At 38.0% G+C, this 24,858-nt stretch overlaps 1 protein-coding gene across 11 annotated transcripts in view; it reads right to left on the reverse strand.

Moving 5' to 3' along the window:
* Positions 1-24,858, reverse strand: part of TBL1X (transducin beta like 1 X-linked) — a 201,189-nt gene that overhangs the window by 74,967 nt on the left and 101,364 nt on the right. For 10 of the 11 annotated variants that reach the window (XM_074858851.1, XM_074858842.1, XM_074858853.1 and 7 more), the window contains one exon: positions 19,490-19,597. The exons of the other annotated variant lie outside the window; for it this stretch is intronic. The gene's annotated coding sequence lies outside the window, so the exon portion shown is untranslated. The remainder of the gene's footprint in view (positions 1-19,489; positions 19,598-24,858) is intronic. 11 annotated transcript variants of the gene reach the window in all.

The following is a 24,858-nucleotide window of genomic DNA, read 5'->3' on the forward strand; positions in this document are numbered from 1 at the left end:
AAATTTTGGCTGAATGTGGAGTAAGCTAACTGATTGACCAACTCAGGTGGTGATGGTAAGCAACAGTTTACAGAAAAAATTTGCTCCTGCAGGCACTGAGAACACAATGGCGTGGACCTGTTGAATCTCCAATCTCAATCCAAGTTCAGTTTAAGTGTGAAAGACAACACAGATGTAGTTAGTTTTTACTCAATTAACATGGCACATCAGACTTTCTTACCTGTACATGCCACTCTTCTGGTAGGTAATGTAAATATATATATTTATATTATGTAAATACAGATTATATATTTATATTATATATTTATATAATATACATAATATAAATATAAATATTTATAAATAAGATATAAATAAGAGACAGAACAAGCCATTAGAGGACTCGCAAATTAATTCATAGAATAGCACCCAGGTCCTTCACACTAATACTTTCTCTTCAGTATAAAATGACAGTTTTGAAGTCACAAATGTACGGCAATAATTAGATGCTCAGATCATGGAAATGGTTTACAACTATTCTCTTAATAGCATCTCTTAGGCTTCCTGACAACATCTAAAATAGTACCTGGACTGCCTGACATGGCTGGAGAACCTCAGTAGCATTATCTAGCATATCCATTACAAGAAAAACTGGGAGACAGACTTGTCACAGGTTACAGTGTTCACGTTAAGGACTTCAACAGAAGTCATTTAGGTATGATACCTTATTAAAATTGTGCTCAAAAGCTGCTACTGTGTCACCTGTGACACAGATATGCTTGTCAGAAAACCAGTCATTAATGTCTCTATTTTTATTCCTTCATGGAAAGGCTGCAATTGAGTTTCACTGTTTATGGCTATTTCTGTTGGTTTAGAATCATTCTTTCTAGACTGGGCTTTTTTTTAAAAAAAAAGTCTGACCAATGTTACATAGATTTAAGTTCTATGTCCTGCACCCCTGTAGATCAATTAAAAAACTTCAGTCTTTGTTTTATAAACTATCTTCCTGTGATATCGTAACATAAACCATTTGCAAGATGGCTGAATAAAGCTGAGTGGCATGTGGCAGAATGCAGTAACTTGTATGACAAATTTGATATAACTTCAATTAAAAATTTTAAAACTAAAATTTAAAAAAATTTCTTTAGATGTGAGTTAAACTCTACTATCACTCTCAATATGTTTCAGAAATACCAAACCCAAAAATCTTAAAATATTAAGAAGAATCTTAATATTTCCACTGCCTGCACTGAACCACTTCAGTTCACACGGACTTGTTTCAAGGCATTCGAAAACCGTGTGGTGCAAAGTCTCCTTGTGGATTTCATTCCATGCGATATCAGGCCATTCCCAAGGATGAAAAGGAGCCCGGTTATTTCCCAACAAGCTTGACATTGTTTTGCCATTTCCTGAATGAGCATATCAGTCCTTGGCCACTACACAAATCATCTAGTCAGGACAGGCTATTTTTATAGTTCCCAGATGGTCTTTATATACTTTCATGCATGACATGAGCTTCGCAGGATACAACCACTCTGGTGACCTTGGTACATGTGAAACTGTTCTCTCCAAGCAAAGAAAGGTAGGAGCTGTGTTGTGCACATGGGTACATCTATTCATAGTTATGTCATGCACTTTAGCTAGTACTGCATCATTTTATTCTCACAATGTACCTTGGCATTTGTCATTGGCAGGAGTTCAATTTGTGTCATAAAAAAATATACTGGCTCTGGTTTCAGTTCATTCTAGTTATCTGCTGCTTCCAAAGGGAATGTGACAAGCCATTTGCATTCAGGAGTCGATTGGTATTTTTGACCCCAGCTCCATATTTTGACAGCAAACACTCAGCAGTATTACCCATTTCTGAAATTATATTGGAGATACTATTGATATTCAGTGCTGCTGAATAAACTCTTTCAAAAGATTCCCTTGAGGCTGTCTTCACATAGTGTTGGAACTAGTAAGAAAAAAAAAGTCCAGATTCAAATATTTTGACCTCACCATTATTAAAACTATATGATTGAAACATAACAACCAACTACCTCTAGGAAACCCAACAGAAACCATGCCACAAATTACATTTCTTTCTGAGGATAACCTGTTATTCATATAGATTGATGATTAACCTAATGGGTAATTTACCACTTGTACAGAAATTCATATAAATGAACATAAATGGTGTTAGTCCATGCAATAAACCAACAGTTTTGATGCGGTCAGGATGCTCACAGCCTCTGAAGGCTCCTTGCATGCAACTATAGTTTGGGAGGCCACAGAGAAGGTGGAGCCCCTTATACGAAAGTAGAGATGACTGTTTATCTTCCCAAGAATATTATTTACGGGGGAAGAATCTGTAAAGTGTCCCTGCTGCTTCAACTGCCCTTTTTGGCTCATTACCGTGTAGCTCTGGGCAATAACTGAAACCAAGCTACACATCAACGAGGGGTATTGACACATGACAGAAAAGGCTTGCGGACTTGGACTTATAAAAAGACAGCAAATAACAACTTCTGTATGACAGCTATTCCAGGCACTTGCTAGACTGGTTTTCATATTCTGCTCTGCTTCTGGGCACTACATGAACATACAACTTAAAGATTGTTGATGATGATGATGAATGGCACATTGGTTTCAAATAAGTTTATATATAGAAGACGAGAAACATTTTACAGAGCTGCAAATATAACAAAAAAGTGACAATACACATAAAGCCACAGTACACACAACAGAAAAGCTGCAATGTGCTTTTTTTCTCTCACTTGGAACAACTTCATCATTTTAGTATAGCGTTACAGCAAAATTGCCAAGGAACTTTGTTTTCTCTCTCCATTAGGGACTCAAGGGAAAACTCTGCTCTGGGTGTCTGAAGTTCAAATTACACCTTCCAGTATTAAAGTCCCTGGTCTATACTTTGACAGAGAATTGACATTTTCCTTCCTCATGTTCAAAACTCTCTAATTTTAAAAGCAAGTCTGGTACTCAATACAGTCACCCATTAATCTCTCTGACCTCAAAACTAGGGAAAATAAATGTCCTTGAACAAACTAAAATAAGAAATGCCACTCTTGGATACCCGAACTGTGACCGTAAAGATGGCAACAGACTATTATTGGAACTGCAGACACATTTTGTTTGGTTGGCTTAGCTATGGAAATCAAGGCTAAAGGCAGAATGAAGTATGTGCCCCATATATGTGCTCTAGGCATATCCCAACTTAGAGCCTGGAAGGAGATGTGGGTCTTGTTCCAGAGCTTTGCTCCTCCTCCTGAGCGCTCACACTCTTCGGGCAGAAGCCCACAGGGAAGGACGCCAGTGTGCAGCACCAGCGGGGCCCCCCCAGCCCCGGCTCACTAACTGCAGAGCAGGCTGCACCAGAGCTGCACCTGCCCTGCACGCAGGACAAGGCGCTGTGACAAGCCTCCAGTCCATACCAGCAGGGGATTAGCATCCCCAGGCCCCTGGTCTCACCCCTCGATTGTAAGTCTGACTGCTAGGTTAGATGCTTCCTTAATATGAACAGCAGCAACTGATAAAAACAAATGGATAAAACCCAGGATGTCTGACTCTGAGTGTGGCTTCTTTGCAGCTTCGTTTTGTGACCTTGACTTACACCTGAAAGGGCATGTTTTATCAGCTTCAGCTGGCCAGAGGTAAGGTGGCTTTGGTAGGCAAACAACAAAATGGAGGTATCATCTGGCAGCAGAGAAGACTCCTGCCATGGCACTCTCCAATACAGCACCGGTCCTGCCACTGAAAATGTCTCTGCAAAAGTGTAAATGCAGTGCAGAGGCAGCAATGCAGGTGTAACTTGTACCTTACAATTAAAGCAAAAAATTGTGTGATATATTAAGAGACATATGCATACACTGAATTACTTTTCTCTACTTTAGTAAAGAGAAAAATCCCTTTTTAGAAAGTATTTCACTAGCATTTTACAATCACTCTTTAGGTATCAGCTTAAATAACATAGTTTGACCACCCTTACAAGTGAGTTGGATGGTAAATGGAGTTCATGGTAAATCCAACGATTAATTACCAATTGTCAAAGTCTGTATTAGCTTAAGAACATGTGTTAAAAAGACACATAGTTGTTTTCATATCCTACACAATCCCCCTTGCCTTAAAAGCTCAGAACTATCCCAAAATTTAGCAACAGCCACCTGCACCCACAGAGAAAAACAGTATTATCCAGAGATAAAATCCTTCACTACAAAATCTTATGTTTTGTCTTGTATAATCCCTAGACCATTTTTGTGCCAGAGGAAGAAAAACGCCTGTAGTATTGAAAATCACTACATTTATTTGGAATCACAACATGCTTGTGAATAAAACCACCATATGAACTCTGAAATTAAGAGAAAATATTTGAAGCTTGCTCCATATTGTCCTACTGAAGTATATTTTATAGTTCAGAATAATGAGAGAAACCAAGCAGTTTAGGCTGAAGACTGATTCCTGAAGATTCCAACACTACAACCTTGGAAAATACAACTTAATCCTTTTACTTACAGCCCACTGTAAAGTGCTTTATAATAGTTCACTTAGGATTCATCGACCTCACCAGTGTTTTGTGGTAATTAGCTGGGCAAATTTTACAGAAGAAATGAAACAAAAACTAAGATGATAATGCAAACCTTATCAAAGGATATAAACCATCACATATCTTCACTTTAAAAATTCCCTTCAAGACACATCATCATCACAATAATAAAAAAAAAACCAATCCTGACTTTGAATTCAAGGTTGATTGAATTTTGTCACACTCCCAACCTTCCAGCTTCCTGTTAATTCAAATTATTAACTGGCAGATATCCAGAAGAAGCAGGGGAGGGGAAATCTAATTTGTGCATGTACTTAGACAACTAAAAACTCCCTTTACAATTGCTTATCTCCATATTCCCTCTGTTCATCTTCCAGAAAAGCAACAAAATAAAAGCAGAAGCACTTAGTGGAAGAGAATGAAGTGCTAAAAGTATAACCCATTTTTCAGCAACTGCAGAACACACATCCTTGTCTTTTTTGCTCCCCTTGTTTCATCACAGGTATTAGAAGCTATTTTTTAACCACTGCACAATATGGCAAGTCCCTCTGACAGGAGATGCAAAGGCAAAGCCTCTTTCCCAAAGAACTTGCAGTTAAAGCTCTTGACTAAACCCACTGGAGATATTAAAGGATGAGACTTTATGGTTCTCAAGTGAAGCAGCCACATGAGAGTGATACTGCAGTACTCACAGAACCTCAAAACTTGCAGGTCTAAGGGAGGCACAGTTTATGAGGAAGAAAAGGAGGGATGCAGGGGTCTACATGTAAGCACACAAAAAAATGGGATTTCTCCACTTTCTCACCTTGCTTTTTCTTACACACCTCCCATGATTATTTTTGTCTTTTATCGTTTCTTTGTTATGCTTTTAGAATTTCCCTATTTTCCCTCAGGGTTTGGGGTATTCAGAATGAAGGTTATCTTTATGCTGGGGTGGCCGAAACTTTGCAGTTTTCTATTTCCAAGACAGAGTTGACTAAACTTGGCAACATTTACAGTATCTGCCGAAATCAACACCTGACTTACTCTATACCAAGTAGCATTAATTAGATAACCGACATTAAAGAAAAAAAAAGAAAGAAGATGATCACTGTCATCTGCCTTGTTTTGTTATCAGTCACTTTTTACTGCTACCATTAAAAGAGAAATTTGTAGCATAGAAAATACACAAAAATTCAAACTCAATTGTGCCAGGCTATGTAGGCAGTAGAAGGTCTGGAGCTAAAAGTAGTAGGTAGAATCATAGAATCATGCAATCATTTATGTTGGAAAAGACCTTTAAGATCATCAAGTCCAGCTGCACGATAATTGCATTCATATGCTCTGCAATTTCTTCTTTACTGAAACCCCTATGAATGCCTGACAGTCAAGAGTAGAAAGCTGGGGTGTTCTAGATGCCACCAGCGGGTGACCCCAGGAGGCTGCAGGCCACTGACAGAGTGGGAAACTCCACTGCAGAGAGCTCAGCCATGGTTGGTAAGATTTAATACAGCACTGTGGCCCTGCTGATGACATTTTGCACTTCTTGCTATATGGCCATTTGAACAAACGGTATTATGGACTTGGGATTTTATGTTGCTTTTCAGGATACTATTCCCATAATCAATGGGAATAAAATTGACTTTGGGAAGCCAAAAGTCAACCTGCAGTATTTTTTTGTCCTGCACATCACTGCCAACAAGAAGATGTCTCAAAGTGAAATTAGCTCAGATCTTTAGGGGCAATACCTCATACCCCTTTTTGCAGCGTTGTTGCCATAGATAGATATGAACAGCTGTATTTGACCAAAACTTATTCAACCATTCAACTGTTGCACAGGGAGGACAAGTTATACCTGACTGTCTTTCATCAGTATGGACTCTGGCTAATCGTCAAAAAGGCAGTAACATAAGCAAATACCCTTAAATACAAGGGGATTAACAATTCCTTTCAGTAGGTTCAACGCTCAATTCGAACATTTCAAAAGCTGGTACACCATTAAGCACAGCACACAGAAATTAATTTTTCAATTGTTGCCCCCTTCCAAATCTTTACATATTTGGAAATACTTCAACCGTTCTGACAGTTCCAAGAGGTAAATAATTTCAGTTGTTTAAACTGACTTGGAAAAAGATGTACCCTGTTATCCCTTCCCCAAGCCTTGGGGTTCTGCAAAATCCAGGCACATCTGCACTGCATGCAGTAAGCAACCATATCCTTTTACCTCCATTTCAGATTGGTGGGCCTAATTTAAGTAGTGGTTTACTAATTAAATGAAAAAGCATTAAAAATGCCTGCAAAGCCAATCAGGAATCAAGTCCCAGTGGCTATTTTGCCTTCAATGGGCTAATTTCCTTAGTTGCCAGATCAAAGGCATTGCAGATGGCACAGACGCAAACAGCTGAATTCAAACTTGAGGATTATAGACAATCAAATGTCGCCGATCAGCAAACCAAAACTAGTAATTATAGCTTTTATAAAATGCATAGGAAGTAAGAGGTTCATAAGAATTCTACTGATAGCCCAGTTCGTTCTTGCTCCCAGGTCTGTTTACTTAACATCTACTGTACTGATCAGGTACAATACAAATGGGGATGGGGGGAGCATAACATTGACTGGTTTTATTCTAATACTGGACTGAAAAGCCTATTAATTATGTGAGATTACACACCATCTACAAGGAAATCACTGTTGATTTCACTGCTAAATTGAAATTACTAGGGGAAAAAAGTCACCGTGCTTTTAAAGCAATGACCAAATAACTTTTTATACATTGTCTATGATCCAGAAGGAGAGGAGGTAATTTCTAAGGGCAGAATGTTAATTTTTATGTGCTATATCAGTTTAAAACTCTACATGTAACAAAAAGCTATTCTGCATTGTTCAAAACAAAACTAAGAGTGGCTAAATTAGTAGAACTATTGAGATTACAAAACGCACTACACAATAAATGGTCATTGGTTTTAGGGTTTTTTATGCCCAGTCTTTAGGCTCAGATAATACAAAATACAACAGTAGGAAAATGTGATCACAGATGCATGAATTTGTCTGTTTTATCAGTTCAGTTCTAGTTTAAAGCAGTTTAAATGAGCTTTCATAATGAAAGGCGACGGGACCAGATCAAATGGTGCAAGTGATTTGATTAGCTCCACGCTAACCATCACGGGTAGATTTAATTTAGAACAGAGTGATCACGTCTGACTTGGTAAACAGCTCAGTATCTGCCTTCCAAGGTAACACCTTCATCGGAGAGAGATTAGTATCTGCCGTGTTTGCAGAGGTTTTAGCTAAATCCCCCATTTCAAGTGTCTGGTATCTTCTCAAGACAAGCAACTACAATAAAGAGAAGGATGCAAGTTTCTAGACCTCCAAGAAACCTCTTGATGAATAAAATCTGCTGTGCAAACTCTAAATCTACTGAAAAGCATAATTAAAATTATGTAAACAAGCCCTGGGGCTGAGTCTAGCAGTCAACTAGAGCAACTGGACAATGCCACATCAAAACCCATCTACCTAAAAGATTTCATCAACATATCAACTCCAGTAGTAACGAACATGACGAACAGTATTGGAAAATTTATTTCCTCCATCCCTGTAAAGAACAAGGCCACTCCTATTTTGTCCTCTCTTTCAAAGGGACATACAATTCTTCCACTGCACTGCATAGCAACAACAGTTTAAATCAATACAAATGCAATCTAATTTGTCTTCAATATAGTTGTGTTAAAATTTTAGGAACACAAAACATAATATAATGATGCAGACCATTACCTAGCAATGAGTTCTTAATACTCGTTCTCCTGTGAAATCCTAAACCAAAACAGACTTAAGAGTCTGTCCTGGTTTAACCAGGATAGGGTTAAGTTTCCCCAGCAGTGGGGGGCAGCTCTAGCCGGGTTATTCAGATACCATGCGGACGTCACATCCTGGCAGGTCACATTTTTCCTGGCGCGGAGCGCGGTGCACTCGTGGTTTTGTACATCGTGCTTCAAACTGCTGTATTTGGTAGCTATTTTGCTCTGTTCATTGCTATCACTATTACTGTTATTGTTACTGTTGTTGTTTGTTGTGTTGCTATTGCACTGTTGTATTAAACCTTTCCTTATTTCAGTCTTGGGGCTTTGTATTTCACTCCCTTTGTGGGGGAGGGGCAGCGGCCGCGTGGTCTCAGACCCCGGCAGGGGCTAAACCACCACAGAGTCAAAAGAAGGACATATGCAAAGAGGCCAGGCTTCAGAAAACCTCCAGCAAAGTTAAGATACTCCTTACTAACAGCACTGTATGCAGGGTGAGAGCAGAACTGATTACAGGACAGGGGACCACCACAAGAAGAGAGAGCTCGGAGAGACATGGCACCATTAAAGCTTTGGGGAATGACTGAAATAAGCACCCCAAGAGAAACGGAAATTCAATGTAACGAGATGTTGTAAATTCTGAAAACATTGTCATTGATGGAAAATTTAATATAATGAAAAGAAAGATGGTAATAGGCAATAACAACAGACTTAATCTAACTCAGACACATACCAAGTTTTCCCTCATTTTTGGATTTTGGCCGCACTAGCTAGCCAAGCATCTATGGAGTGAAGAAACTCAGAGGATCCCTAGGCTCCAGGCTCCTGGCTGGGGTTGTCAGACCATTCTTTGCTCCCCTCCCACTCAACCTCCCTGATCCAACTGCTTCTGCTGACCCCCTTCCTCATCCCTCAGAGCACAGTCTTCAGATCGATGTCACCATGGATAGCTTTGCTTCCCTGACTTTTGCTGCTCTGGCCTTGGGTTATTTGATTTAAAACTGATATTGTATTTTTACTTTTTTAATGATCTTTGCGTAATTGTAGACATCTACTTATGGGGAAAATTTTCACTCTTTGAGCTTGCAAAGACTGTATATATTAACAGACCTCCAAAACATTATCTAATTAGGATGAATTCAAAATATTTGGGCTTACCCTTACGCAGATAATTTGCAATGATCTATCAGTATCTAGAGAGAAATCAAATGCATGCATAAAAAGGAAAAACAGTTTCTCCAGTTTACTACTAAATAGAGATTTATCAGCTCAAATTGTTGAAATCCGAATCATCCCAATATGATTAATTGTTTGACATAAAGCTAGAGTTGTTTAAAAGAAGGAAATGAACAAAAATATTGGAATGATATGATATAATCTGGAAAGGTTTGAAGCATTGCTTTGGGAAAACATGGCTGGAATGGATCTCCTGGCATATCAGATACGAACTTTAGCCTTAGTCACATTTTATCACAGCTGAACTTTTGGCTCAAAAAATAAAGAATTTGAAAAAAAATCATGAAACTTGGCGGTGTAAAATGAGGTTATTGTGCTAAAACTTAAAGTAATATTTTTTAAAACGTGGGATTAATTTACATTTGAGGTCAGATTTTGAAGAAAATTACTAAGCCTCAAACGACCAAAGATATTTAATATCTGTATTCACGGAATGGAATGACATAAGCAACAAGGAGACATGGTTTTGTTTAAGGCCAAATTACAATGTTTATGCAAAAAGGTGCACTACACCCTTCTTTTGTGCCAGTAAAAGGATTATTGTTTTTGCATGATGATGCTCAATTTTTAATATAGAGGAAAAGACTCATCTCAATGTCAAAACATATTCATGTCAAATCCTTTTTGGAACAAAGTTCATAACTTGAAAGCTCAAAGGACAAATAAGCGTATTTTCTGCATTTAATTTCTCCACAGACATAAGAAGATATTCTAATATTAAGCAACTCTTTAACACTGAACTTATAAATAATAAGACAAGATGATTAACATGTTTAAAGTCCAGTTTGAATTATATGGGCTATATGATTCAATTCCTGTATAAAAGCCAGCAGCTACACTTGAATTACACAGAGATTTCTCCAAACTAATTTTGTTTTGCTATCAGTGTTGAGCAGAAGAAACAGCAGCAGCATCCTTAAGCCAAAATACCAGAAGCAGCATTTGACTGCTCAGGATGTATTTACATACTATTTTGAAGCCAGTCCTTGCTACACCTTGATCTGGAACAGTATTTCTGAACCAGCAGTCCAGAAACTGCTGTTAACCAGTATGGTAGGAATACTTCTTAAGACAGATTGCTGTTTTTCTGGTCATGTCAACTATACTTAATGGGACACATTCTGAACACGTTTTTAGATAAACCAGCTAGAACGCAAGTTTGCCTTAATGCCTTTTGCAATTGCAGAAGGAAGAACTGGTTGGTAAACGCAAAAGTACACTAAGAAGCTGTAAACTACTACCGTAAACAAATTGCAAGTTGATCTTTCACATACTATGCCTTTTTCATAATTGCCTATTTAGACAAAAGTTATTAAATGTGTGATGTACTATATGTACATAATTAAAAGATCATAGACTTAGACAATTAATATATTGTGCAAATAGTTCAGCATAAAGGTAAAACTATAATTTCATTCACAGGCCAGTTCCAGGTCTGTATGGGAATAAGGTACGTGCTGTAGCTAATCTATTGAGGGGGCTCTCAAACAGTAACCTAAAAGGAAGTTTTAATTGTTGTGGGGGTTTTTTTTTGTTTTGTTTTGTTTTTTTTTTTTCCCTAGTATCTTCCATGAACCTCAGGTTTTGCTTGGCACTTTAGATTTCAATGAAGAGAGAAAATGCCTAGCCAGAGTCTAGGACTCACTGGAATCAGTAAGAAAGGCGCCAGTGGCCTCAGACCAGCTATTACTAATAAGGATGAGTATAGATCACTACAGTACAAACTCTTCAAAACATGGTATCATTGCCTTTTTGTTTATGAAGAATTCTCTGAGTCAGAGTGGCATTTTTCTGTGTTGTGGAGAATCAGCAAAATCTTATACTTTTTTAATTAGTTTTACAATGTTGGAATGTAATCATTCTTTAAACATACAAACTAAAAAAACCCAATTTTTTTTCCTCTTTTCTCTCAAGAAATGTTAAAATGATTAAGATTAATCATTATATCCAGAGATCTTCATTATGGGGGCAACTAAGTAGAGACTAGAGAGAAATTTTACATTTCCTTGATCAGAGATATACAATCATGCTATAGAAGAAGGCTGCTATGATTGATTATTCTGTTTATTAGGACTGGAAGCAGGCTAGATAAAAGGGAAATTAATTTGTGCATGCATCAATTGAACTAAGCTTATTTAAACTCATTTAAGTTGACAATAAACACAATTCGTATTACAGAGATTTGGGATGCTTGCTAATTTACGTTGTAGCTCACAGAGTAACCAATCAAAAAATTTTAGCCATCTCAGATGTAACAAAAATTACAAACTCACTTGGTTTTATTGCAATGGATGCATTGTTTGGAAGACTGTCTTTCCTGTTCCCCATATATTTTCTGAGCAGGTAACAGGCATAATAACCCAATCTCCTGAACAATTTATTAGGAGAAGATACAGCACTATACAACCCTGGGAAGCCATCTCACGTGTGAAGGTCTGAACGCAATATGGACAACACAAAGAGTATTTTGAGACATACTGTATAAATGGTTGCACCGATGTAAAACTGGGTGCACTGCAGCTGTTTGCCTCTGCTCCTTAATTGGAGTTTACTGTCCCTCGTAGCTGAATCAGAGCAAAAGATTGTCTGATCTCTCCTTGCATTCTTTAAAGTTAGAACATCCTGGTACATTTTAACAGACTGCAGCAAGAGCAGGCTGGAAGTGGACTTTGCGCTGAGTCGGTCAGGGACACACAAGTGTGCTGCTCTTTCAGCTCAGGTGTGGGTTTAAATCACCACAGCTTTTTCTGTGGTGATCATTCACTCTCCAACTATACCATTACAACAACAACTTTACTAAATCAGTGTAATCACATTTATGAAAGAAAAGCTTGGGCCAAGCTAATCCATTACAAAGCCAAGTGTGAACCTGTGACCTCAGTGTATAAGTAAAAAGGTAGTATCAGTGATGACATGCCTGTAATTCCATTTTGATTAATTGTACCTGAAATCTCAGCTGTTCACACCAAAGAACTACATCTTAACTCTCCCTACTATAGATAAATAAACTTTAGAGAAAAAAAAAATTATTTCTTTTCATTTACAGCATTCAGAGTGAAGATTAGACAGTAAAATATCATGTGAAAATGCTCAGAGGCTGCCTGAAGATGGAAATTCTTCTGAAATTAACTGATGCTAATCTGTATATTGGGCACAAATCTTCAGCATGTACTATCTATATAATAGTATAATTATTCCTAAATTGTATTCATGTTCCATTTAATCAAAGCAGTTCAGGTAGGAACAGCTCATACAAATATGTAAATAGCAATACAGATCCTATACATCTCCAAGGGTTAGTTTATAGTGAAACAACTTATTGAAAGAACAATTATATTGCATGTTCTGTTTCTGTGTGGGACGACTGCATGAGATGTTCAGCTATTTAGAAGTACATTTAACTAGACTGCCTGAAGCAATTCCACTACTACAGCATGATGTGATAAAAGAATTCAGTTTAAAACAAAAGCTTCAGGTGAACCAACCTTTAAAAAACAGAAAATCCTACGCTTCTTCAGAGGAAAACTGACCTAATTCTGTTTGGGAAGCAGCAGATTTACTGCACATACATAGTCCCTCGTTACAGGTAGTTTGCAGAAGACACTGTGACTCTGGAACGTGCTACACACACAGTGTTAGCACAGTACATGTACAAGGACATACCTGAGTCTTCCAAGAGTGCTGCAGCCTCACTGACCTGGACAAATTTCTGCAGTTCTGCCCGGACAGGTTAAGCAGACTTCAGGTGGATGAATAAGAACCGTTTGCCTGCATGAAATCTCTGCTGAGCAAACTCACAGGAGCAGTTTAGGGCAATGCAGAGCTCTGCTCTCACCCACCCTGTGGCAGGGTGGTGTGCTTATGGAGGTATGCACCTTTTGCTTCATCTGGTGCTCCAGGTAAACTAAATAGACACTTACTAACGGTTACAACAAAAATTGTCTTTCACCACTTCGCGTAACTATTACTAGCACTTCCAAGTGACTGGCATGGTGAATGGGATATCCTAATGTGCTCTACAAAGCAAAGAACAGAGAATATAGGATTGTCACAGCCCAGTCCTAAAAGGTCGGAGTTATGCTTTAAATAATCACCAGCTTAGTTTAAAAATCAAAGGATAATGCATTTTACCATCTTATTTTGGAATCTTAGCATCCTCAAGTCTCTCTCCACTGTCATGGAAAACCTTCCTTGAAACCTTAGCTGTGTTAAAGAAAAAAGATTTAAAAAAAAAAAAAAAAAGGCATAATAATCTTATTCCACTAACAGTAGTTTGAAATGCTACCATATAAAAGGAAGGCTCAAAACAAGTATCTCAGAAGTTGACCATGTCTGGAATAGTAGCTTCCTTGTCTCTCCAGCACAATGTAAAGGCATAAAAATTGCTACCTAATAGACAAGTTCATGTTCTAGCTAGATATACTTTCTTCTGACTTGGCTGAAAGGTCAAAAAATACAGATTAAATACTATTTCATGAATAAAACCAGAGTTCAGTTAACTATGATTCACTATGTAGCAAGAGAAGTATCACGGAATATAAAGATAAAACTCTGCTTTAGCCTTGAAACAGCTGCAAATTTAAAAAATGTTTATTTATATGCTATTTTAAAATATGCCTATATTAAAAAATATTATGACAACAGTTAACTATTTTTCAGTGAACAGACACAATGTCATGTGACTTTTAAAAATAACCACACACTATGAATAACGAATGCTGAGTAGTCAAAGGGAATAGTTTATGTGTAGGCCCACAGGTGCCATATTATTTGTTGACAATACTTGAAAAACAATTTTAGAAATCAAAATCAATACAGAGCTTATTAACTAAAACCAAGAATTATAGTATAAAGGATCTTGTTTAGAAGTAGTTTATTTTTCTAGTTCATAAATCTAACTGACCAACAAAATGATTTGGTGGGATCTAGTGTCAACAGAATCTGTTGTTACCATACAGACAGCTTCTTGATTTGCCTGTGCAATACCACTGATAAAGTTCTAAATAAATTAAAACAAACCATTACAAATCACTGATTGTAAAAAATTATAAAATTGTTAAGGAACAAGTATGTGCAAGTATATTGTAATACTTTTCAAACTCATCCATTTGCAAGCCAACTCTTTGATGATAGTTTCTTTTCCTTTCCTTATGTAAAATGCAATGTTGTTCTTATGTAAAACGAAGACACACATTTCATCAAAATCAACCGTCTTAATGCTGACCTATATATAATGAAAACTTTCTTCTCAATCACACCAAATGAATGCTTCTGAAATGTTTCTGAAAAATACTACTCTGGAAATATTTTTTTAAAAGAATATTGAATATTTTCTTATGTTAATCTGTGCCTGTGCACTTCTACTGAAAATAGTCACAACTTGCACTATCACATTTCATTTGTGACATTCTCAAACTGCACCCATCCCAAGCTCCTTGAACAACAGAAACCTGTTCAGCATATCAGCTATTATGTTTGAAATATCTTTCACTTACATTCTATCCATCTTGTCCTTAAATTCAAAGCAACTAATTCATACAATTAACATCAATCTAGTAAAGGGTGATCTCTTTCTTCCTAGGTATCATGTGCATAATTCTACCGTTTCTAACTGAACTCCCTGAACTCTTCATGTTTCCACATCTAATTTTGCTTCATCTCTGTTTCATCTTGCTTTTTACACTCTAAGGTCTTCCACTCAAGATACTATAACTCCCTATGCATTCATACAACATATCACACATGATCTTGATATAGTCAGCCTCGTGTACTTGTTACCCCCATCTTATGAATAATAAACAATGATCACAGTAAAAATACATGGGACAAAATTATCATGATCATATTTTGTTAAAACATATTAGTCTTGATAGCAATTTTGGCCATCATTTTCAAAAGCCACTAGTAAGTTAGAGAAATAATTTTGGTGCCTACCTAACCTAGTAGAAAATACAAAAGTGGTCTGACATTCATCATGTAAAAATTGTTGCTCTAGCTCACGCAACTAAACTAGTAAAACACAGGACTGAAGAAATTTCTGTGGTCCATTCCCAGGCACAAGGGAAGATCCACTAAAAATGGTTACTAACTTTGTAAAATCCTAACATTTTTCTCTGCTTTTGGGTTTCCTCTGACTGGTGCAGCTAAGTGATCGTTACAGAACTGCCTGAGCAGATTTGCACCACTGTTCCTAACAACTTTCCAAAATCCAACAAGGAGTTTCTTCAACATTTAATGTCATTTAATTTTCCTAGAGCTTCTTTCTTCAAAATCTGACATTTTCTACCTGTATTGGCTCTGTCTTCACCCTAGAATTGTTAAGAGACATTCCTTCATGGAGAGAAGAGTCCCAGTGTTACTATGAGATGGGAAAGTGCTAAAGCATGTACTGTCACTCCCCATTACAAAATCTCTGGCTAGCGTTAAGACCAGCTGCATGTTTCAGAAGCAAAATGTGAAAAAGATCCTGGAGATCTGCCTGATCTTCAGAGCGACAGAGGGTAAAAAGATTGATGATCAATTATTGTCTATGTATCTGGTGAAAGGTTCTGGCCTTTGGAACAGCAATTCACATCCACAGCAAGAAGGAGCCCTATTTAGGGAATATGCTTCATCTCACCAACATGTGATTACTCGCTTTGGATAAGGACAACCTAAGGCAGGCAAAAAGCTTCTCAAGTGAACTGGGAGGTGTTACAGAAACAGATGCAATGTAAGTGTAACCCTAAATATGGACACCTGAGTGGAGAGAAGAATCAGAGGACAAGTAAACATGCAAGAGAGGCCATAAGTCTTGTTTAGGAGAAGATGTTTTGTGTAGTTGCTACCACTTTAAACTGTTGGTGAGATCTCCACTATTAACACATTAAAATCAATACTTCTAACTTTTCAGGAAAAGAGAGCCAGAGAAAAAGAAATAGAAGATTGTACTCTACATTATTGGCACCATTATCTCTCAGAATTACTGATAAGCCCAGGGGGACAAGATCTTGAATTCATACAGATAATATGCTAGCAGATCCCAGGATATACTGTTTGTAGTGTGAGATAAAGCAAACCATCAAACCATATCAGAAAACTGGATGATCTGCTCCTTAAGTATGCATTTGTAAAACATGAAAAGAACTACAAAGGACGTCCATCTGAGAGATGTAAGCCAGAAATGCCACGCAGTCAGTAGTAACACACCAGATGCTTCTAAATTTTATTCCTAGGATACTACAAATATCAAAAGCATAATTACACTCTGGGCCTGCACATTTAATATGTAAAGTTTAGTTAATCACAAGCATGGAAGTTCATTGCCCAGTAAACTAGAGGAAAAATCTGCATTTGGGAGAAAGTACAGACATGTAAATGTGGAAGGACTCTTCCTACCCCACTGCCACCAGGGACCAAAGGCCACTATTAAACAGTCCAAAAAAGGCAACCTGTGGCAAAAAAAATCACACTCGAATTCTGGGTTAAGGGTGTAATTATATTGAAAATTACATTACATGTGTAATTACATTACACATTAACAAAATAAAACTCAGGTAGAGATTAATTCAAACAGGAAATTTTGGGCTAAAGAAATCAGACAAGAAAGCAGAGGGTCTCCAACTTCTGATTCATGTTTTAAAAGAATACAAACATGCTATGCAAAAAAACCCAAACAACAACATATATTTTCTTCTCCATAAGTAGAAAAAAAAGCATTTTTACAGATAAGGAGGCCATTAGTAACCAAAATGAATGTTAAAAGACAACTTTAAATTAGCACACCCAGATAATTTGGGCCTTAGAGTCCTAAAAGTGTTTGTGAGAGTATCATTTCAACGATGCTAATTTTCAATACATTTTGGAACACCAGAGAAATTCAGTAAGACTGCTGGCATTTTCTGCCAATATTTGAAGATGGTAAGCGGTATGATCTCAGTAATTATAGAACTCTAAGTCATTATTAATCTCAGGCAAAACAACCAGCAAACAGATAAAGGGTAAATTCACTGGGAAATAACAAGAATAAAACTGATGCCAGTCAATGCTATTTTATAGAAACTTGGTCAGTAAAACAGAAAGTTTGATTTAATTATCTGATAAAGTTACAAACTGTGGTCAATAGAAGTTACTCCATAAATGAAACATGCAGACTTTTGAACAGCATTTAGCTTACAGCCACACAACATTCCGAGTAAGCAATTAGTATCATCAAATGTGATTAAGATATAGATATAATATCAACAGCTATTAACAGGAAACAATAATTGAAGAAGAGTGCGCTACATTACTCCAATAAAATCATGCAGTACTAGCTCAACATTATCTAGGAGTATCATCAATGATACAAAAGTAAATATTGTTGATAGCAGTTACAGCAGAAAAAATGTCAGATTGGTTAATAAAGGTAGCTGAGTGATTACTCAGAGTAATATGGATTGCTTTGTCAGATGGGGATGGTGTATTACAGCCAAGTGGGCTTATGCAGCAAGAAAGAAAGGAAGAATGCAGGTGTGGTGGTTTGACCTTGGCTAAATGCCAGGTACCCACCAGGTTGCTCTATCACTTCCCCCCCTTTCCCCCTTTTTTCTCAACAGGGCAAAGAGGGGAAAGAAAATAAGATAGGAAAAAAACAACCAACCATTGTGGGTAAAACAAAAGCAGTTTTAATATAAAGCAAAGCGAAGCAAAGGTCCGCATGCGGAAGCAAAAAAAGAAAACAGATTTATTCTCTACTTCCCATTGACAGGCGATGTCGGGCCTTCTCAGGAAGCAGGGCTCCAATACGCGTAGTGGTTGCCTCGGAGGACCAAGGGTGACCCCACCCCCTTCTTCCTTTTTCCCAGCTTTATACTGAGCAGACGTCATATGGTCTGGAATATCCCTTTGGTCAGTTCGGGTCAGCTGTCCTGGTTGTGTCCCCTACCAAGATCTTGCCCACCCCGTCCCACTGAGGGGGGGAAATGTCAGAAAGAGCCTTGGTTCTGTGTAAGCACTACTCAGCAGTAGCCACAACACCAGTGTGCTATCAACACCCTGCCAGCTCCCAACATAAAACACAGCACCATGAGGGCTGCTACAGGGGAAAACCAATTCCGGCTCAGCCAGACCCAGTACAGCAGGCAATACCCAGAAACAGTGCATAGAAACCAAGGACTTACAAAATAAATACAATCTTCACAGTACAGAAACAATTCACCACAAATGCCAGTGAAACCTTCTGTCAACAAGGAGTAATAAAGCCCCCACATATGTAAGTGCATACTTCTGTTCACAGCATTAGTGCTACTGGAATAGCGAATACAGCTGTACAGCTCCTGCACTGTTTACCCAATATGACAAAGATCTTGGTTTTTCTTGATGTTTTCTCCATAATTCACAGAAAAGGGGAAGAATTCTGTACCTCCTTAAGACGTTAACCAGAATGCCCCACATGCTGTTATTAGCACAGTGAGGGATTTAGAAAGTTGTGTGAAAAGAGCACAGCAACAACTTGAAAAGGCTGCAGGGTACCTATGAATGTTATAAGAACACAGGAATAGTTTCTGGTCCATTCCAGGAAGGTAAGAGAGCTCAGGCCTAACGTTAGTCACTGGGCAGTACTGACAGCGGTGTAGGTACGCTGGCAAAACAGATCTTACCACTGATGTGTTTTGGATTTACTTCATACCACAACAATTACTGAACACGAAAGCCACTTAAAAGAATGGTACAGGACTTCTTTGCTTTGCTACATGGTGGCTCTTCAATCTGTAGCTTAAAAAACAACCCTGAATAAATGTAGACTTTTTGTCAAACGTCTCTATCTGAGACAGCTGGACTGCCATAGCCTTACATGACAGCACCGGTAGAAGTATATCATCTGTATATGCATAGGAACTAACTGCATGTGTGACTTCAGCAGGGAAAAACCTGAAAGGCAGTTGGATAGGAAACTGCATACCCAAGATAAGCTTTTGTTTGGTGATTACTTTTGGCTTACCTGGTCGTGAGACCCTTGAGCTGCTGAATGCTGCTCCTCGCAGGCTGCTGTCAAGAGTCTGGGGGTTTGAGTTACCATGGAGATCACTGCATCTGACAGCTGAGAGGGCTGCAATGAGAGACAGAGGTACCCATCAAGCCAATTTCCATCACCTCATCAAAACACAAGCACTTGACTCCTTTTGCTTTTGGCATTTGTCAAGGTACTAGCTCCCAAGTTAGAAGCTGTGGCAGAACCATAAGGGGAAAAAACTCAACACCCGTCACAGAAGGAATTAGAGAGGCAAGGGCAAGCCCCAGCCACTCACATCACTCGAGCGCTTTGCAAAGCTGTGCACTTTTTCAGGAACCTGGAAGAATCCTAATACCTTGAGCTTCGTTCAACAATTTTCAGCCTCTTTGGTCAAGTATAACATCAGCAAGCAATTCATCCAGAACTGCCGCTGAGCACAGGACTGAAATGCCAGCGCGCTGCCTCAAACAGCAGGGGGGACACACAGAAGTGCTCCCTGAGAAAGCTTCCAGTGGGAACTGATTGAGCGTCACTTCTGTGCAAAAAGAAGTAAGTAGGCCAAAGAAATTACCTTCCTGTATGTTTTTGGGGGAAGTCTAAAGGAAAGCATTTATGAAAATCAAACATGAAAGATAGCCTGACATTCTTCTGCAGTAATAAACCTATTTGCAGACTTTTCCATGCCTGCCATCGAGCATGATGAATAAAGCCTTATTTCCTATTTCCTCTGCCATTCAACCGCCATGTATCTTGTCTAGTTTCCTACTACTGCATTTCAAGCCTTAAGTCTTATGCTCAGTTTTTGTCTATATAATCTAATAATTAAATGCTGTAAAGTGAAATGAGATACTCATTGGAGACTTTTAAAATTAATTATACTCCTCCACTCAAATGTCTAATAGCTTTTAAAACTATACATTAAGGATCATTTTATGATATAATCAATTTAATAAATAACATATTTAAACACATCATCATGAGAAGCTTTCATAAATCCAGCTCTAATTCTCAATCTGCAGTACTACATGTTCTCATTTACATCACTGTGAGACAAGTACACCATCTAACCAAATACAACTAGTCACCTGAGAAAGAGTTATACCTATTCTAATCAGAGGTGAATGACTATACAAGGGAGAGGAAATGACTATTTAAGCATCACAAAGTATTAACAATAGATCAGCTGGAAGTCTGTAGTTTTTCTGAGTTTGTCTACTGAATACATATAAATCTCCATCTACCTGGCTACCTATATAATTATCTAATTCCCAGATGGCATTCTGAGATGGCTGTTGTCATCTTATTTTCGAATTGTCTCCCATCTCATTTTTCTGTGGAGTATGTTTATGCAAAATATAATATACTCAAGAAGCATAACTGTGCAAATATAAAATCTGAAAATCCAAGCAACAATTAGAGGATTTTTCAGTTACAACTTCTCCATGTCTTATGGGAAAATTGTTAAGAGTATTATTATATTAAAATTATCTCTATTCAATATGCTGACATTACGCTATGCAACAGTAACTAACACATACTGAGGCTGCTCTGATGACAAATACGAGGAAAATAACTGGCTCATCTGTGATGAAGGCTTCTGCAAGATTCATGGAGTTTAAAGGACACCACAGAATACCAGATACTCATATTGTAGCACTGTAGATGGAAGTATTGTTATTGAAGAAATTGTATTGATTCCTTCTCTCATAATTATACTCATAAATTGGTTGGGCCATGTTTTCATTTCTTTTGTTTACAAATCTTATGTACTGGATCACTAACAGCTTTTATCAGTGATGGGATCATTTAAAGGCCATTGCTACAGAGCAGGCAGAAGGTAGCAGTATAAGCAGCACTGGTAACTGGTAACACAGGCTGCAAGAGCTAACTGAAACCCATAGTAAGACTGGCTTTGGTTACCTTGCTAGACATTTTCAGTAAAAACGTTCATTCTGTCTCTCTACCGAAAAATTTTTTTGTGTGAGGACTAGAACCAAGTAAATAAATGATTTCCAAGAATGAGGTAAGGGGAAAGAGACAAATTAGATTAAAAGATATGATTTCTTTATTTTATTACCTGTAAGTGTCAGTGACACTAAAAAGTTACACAGATTTCTGTTATGATTGGGTGAGAGCATACATGTGGATAGTTGTAATAATTTGTCATGCTAGCAGATGCCGCTACCCATCATGCTTTACTCAACAATAAAAGAGTTTCTTAATATCTAGTTTCATACAGAAATAAGTGCTAATATAAGCTTTGAAATAAACAGTATGCAAAGACAGAAAATGTTTTTTAAACTTCTATATTTAAAGTTTCATTGGTAATATTAACATTACAACCTATCACTACTTAAAACAGGATTAAGGTCTCCACAATTTAGAAATAAATTGCAAAGAAAAAACTCCACCAGAGATCAGAATACAGCTGCAAAAGTGATTAGAGTGTTGTAGAAAATACTTTAGTACGAAATACTTGGAGAGTTCAACTTGCATAGTTTAATTACAAAAAACCAAAAAAAGACAGATGACCTGATTACAACACCTAAGTGCTTTCATAGGGAGAAAATACCAAGTACCAACTGGCTTGTTAATCTAGCAAAAAAGGGTATACATAAAACAAATCAGCATCTGGAAGCTGATGCCAAATTCAAATGAGAAATAAAACATGTGCTTTTCATCACCTGTGACTAACCATTAGCACAGCTATCAAAAGGAGAGTGCAGAGATTCTCCATTTGTACTTTTCTAGATGATGAATTTTTGTGAAAATGCAAGTTATCCTGTAGTCATACTGGGTTTCATACAGATAGGCGAAGTTTGCAACACAGAAAAAGGGAGATCAGGTGATGCAGTCATCCCTTCCTGGTCACAAATTAAGTATATTATGATCTGAAACTATTGTCTAGCTTTGTAGCTAAAGCCCTGGATGGTGATGAGCACCGAGCACCCTAAACTGCTGGTGCTAGCACATACTTAGAGACACATACACATATAGTGAGAGAGGGGGTGTGATTCAGGCCATATGTGGAGTCAAGAGGATTACAACCATCCTTCCAGAGACAGGCAGACTAAATGCTGCTGCAAATAATATTCTGACTTTGGAAGCCTATTCTTTCCTCCACAAGCTGAAAGAACTCAGTCACAGGAGACTGATAGCAGGAGTCCTCTTCACAAGGGTCATTCGGGGCATCAGTAAGACAACCAAAGGCAGCCAATATGAATGCTGCTCTCTGCATCTGTGCCTCCACTCCACAGGAGCAATTAGTAACAGTGCTTTGTGTTATCAGCTACTTGCCAGTCCCATCCCTGTGGGCAGTAAAGCTCTCTGGGCAGAAAAAGCTTCCTACGGGGGTATTTCAGGGGGTCTGACAAGCAGTTCTCCACCTCAGCTAAAATGCAGGTGTTGCCGTGGCACCGCAACACCAGGTTTCCAGCTCTCTCCCTGCAACAGCAGCCTTACTCTGGACACACAAGTAACATGGGCTTCTCACAAAATGAAGAGTGGGAGAAGAAAAGTAAATAAGAACAAGAAATGGCCTGGACATTACACTGAACTGCTCTCATATTTAGCAGCCTTAAAAATTTTGTCCCTTAAGCAAAGATAATGAAAGATATTGGAAGTGTCAATTTAGCTAGTGTTAATGCCGTTGCTATGCCCTGGGCTGCTAAGCTGCCAGGAAATTTAACCATGTTTAAATATCAACCAAAAATACTAGTTAAAACATTTCATTCCTTTTCACTAATTGTAAATCTGGTACACACGGTTTAACTTTGGATGATGCACTACTTTTGAAAACACAGAAGTCAAACAACGTAAGTAAGTCCATCAATCTCCTTCTCTCTCAGATACTCCACCAGACACAACCTGCGTGAAGCAAAACTGTGGAACACTCTGACACCAACCCACACACAGGCAGTTAATACAAAAACCACTGCTTATATCTGAAGTGCAAATTTAACCGAAGAATACTAATGTTGCCTTTCACCCCTGTCCCCACAGCGCCAGTCAGAGAGCAGCTGCCTGACAGGACACGGCAGAGTACAAGCTCGGTTTCAGTGCCGTTTACACTGAGAAGTCAGTAACGTGACATTTGCTTAAAGGGGGCCTGAATTTGGTGCGGCCCTTAGTAGGCCATAGATGAAATACTGCATTTATCCACTGCTTTATATGTAGATCTCCTTTTGCACCTGCATGACTTTAGGAAACTGAAAGTGGGGGCCAGATTTCTAGGAGGCATTTGAAATGATCAGCTGTGCAGGCAGCTAGGGGTAAGAGCACCTAAATAGTACAGTAGATTTACTTTTGATTTAAATTCGGAGTAATTAGTCACATCATTTAGAAAGATGTTTTTGTAAATCTTACTAAATTCCTCTAAATAGATTAGATACTGAAATATTTTTCCAGTCAGATTTATGTTTAAATACTATTTCTGCATAGTTTCACCTTAATAATTTTATTTCTTTTCACAAACAACACAGGTGAGGAGAAAACAAACCAGGACATTACTATTCTGTTTCATCACATTTCTCTTAATGCTGTTCCATAATAAAAAAAACATTAATTGGGTGACTAATTTATTATCCCCCTCCTTTCTGACTTTTAAAGGCACAGCAGAGTGTAATGATAAATAGGCCATCTTCAACAGACATTGAACTACAGAAGCATTTTTGAGAGATTTCACTGTATCTCTGGGAAAGAAATGCAGGATATCTAGTACACAACATGAATATTTTGCTTTCTTTCAAATTGATAAACAGCTTTAATATTTTCAAACAACCCCTCAGGGATTATACTCATAGTAAACGAGGACTATATGGAAGATTCCAATAGGACATCAATAATTACGCCACCCTTCTGCAAAAAATAACCTAAAATGTATTTTCTAAAGCAATTCCTAAAAAGTACACGAATCAGTGAAGAGAACATTCCAACTTCTGCTGATGTGCTGGGTTTTTAGCTTCTTTAGGGATTAACGTTTTCTATAATCACAGCAGTATAACCACAGCTGTGGCTACCCCTGGGGCATGACCAGCAATTAGTTCGTACAAGGAGCATGGATAACGCTGCAGTAACATCTAGCCAAAACCAGGACCACCATTTCCAACACAACACAACGTGCTAGGTTTCTCTATTGTGTTTCCACAGAGTACCTATGCACTGGAACTGCAATCTCTGTTCAAAAAAACCCACACAATGCCTTCATATTAATGCATTTGCACTAAGGTCTTATAGAGTAAATAAACACTAATGGCTTGCTATCGTAAAGAATTTCCTCTCTAGATACTTACGTATCTATCTTTCCCCCATAGCCACCTCCTCTAAAGGAAGTTAGGAGAGTTTTTAATTTTTAAATC

Source organism: Strix uralensis, chromosome 2 (genome assembly GCF_047716275.1).
Source record: "Strix uralensis isolate ZFMK-TIS-50842 chromosome 2, bStrUra1, whole genome shotgun sequence".
Classification (NCBI taxonomy): domain Eukaryota; kingdom Metazoa; phylum Chordata; class Aves; order Strigiformes; family Strigidae; genus Strix; species Strix uralensis.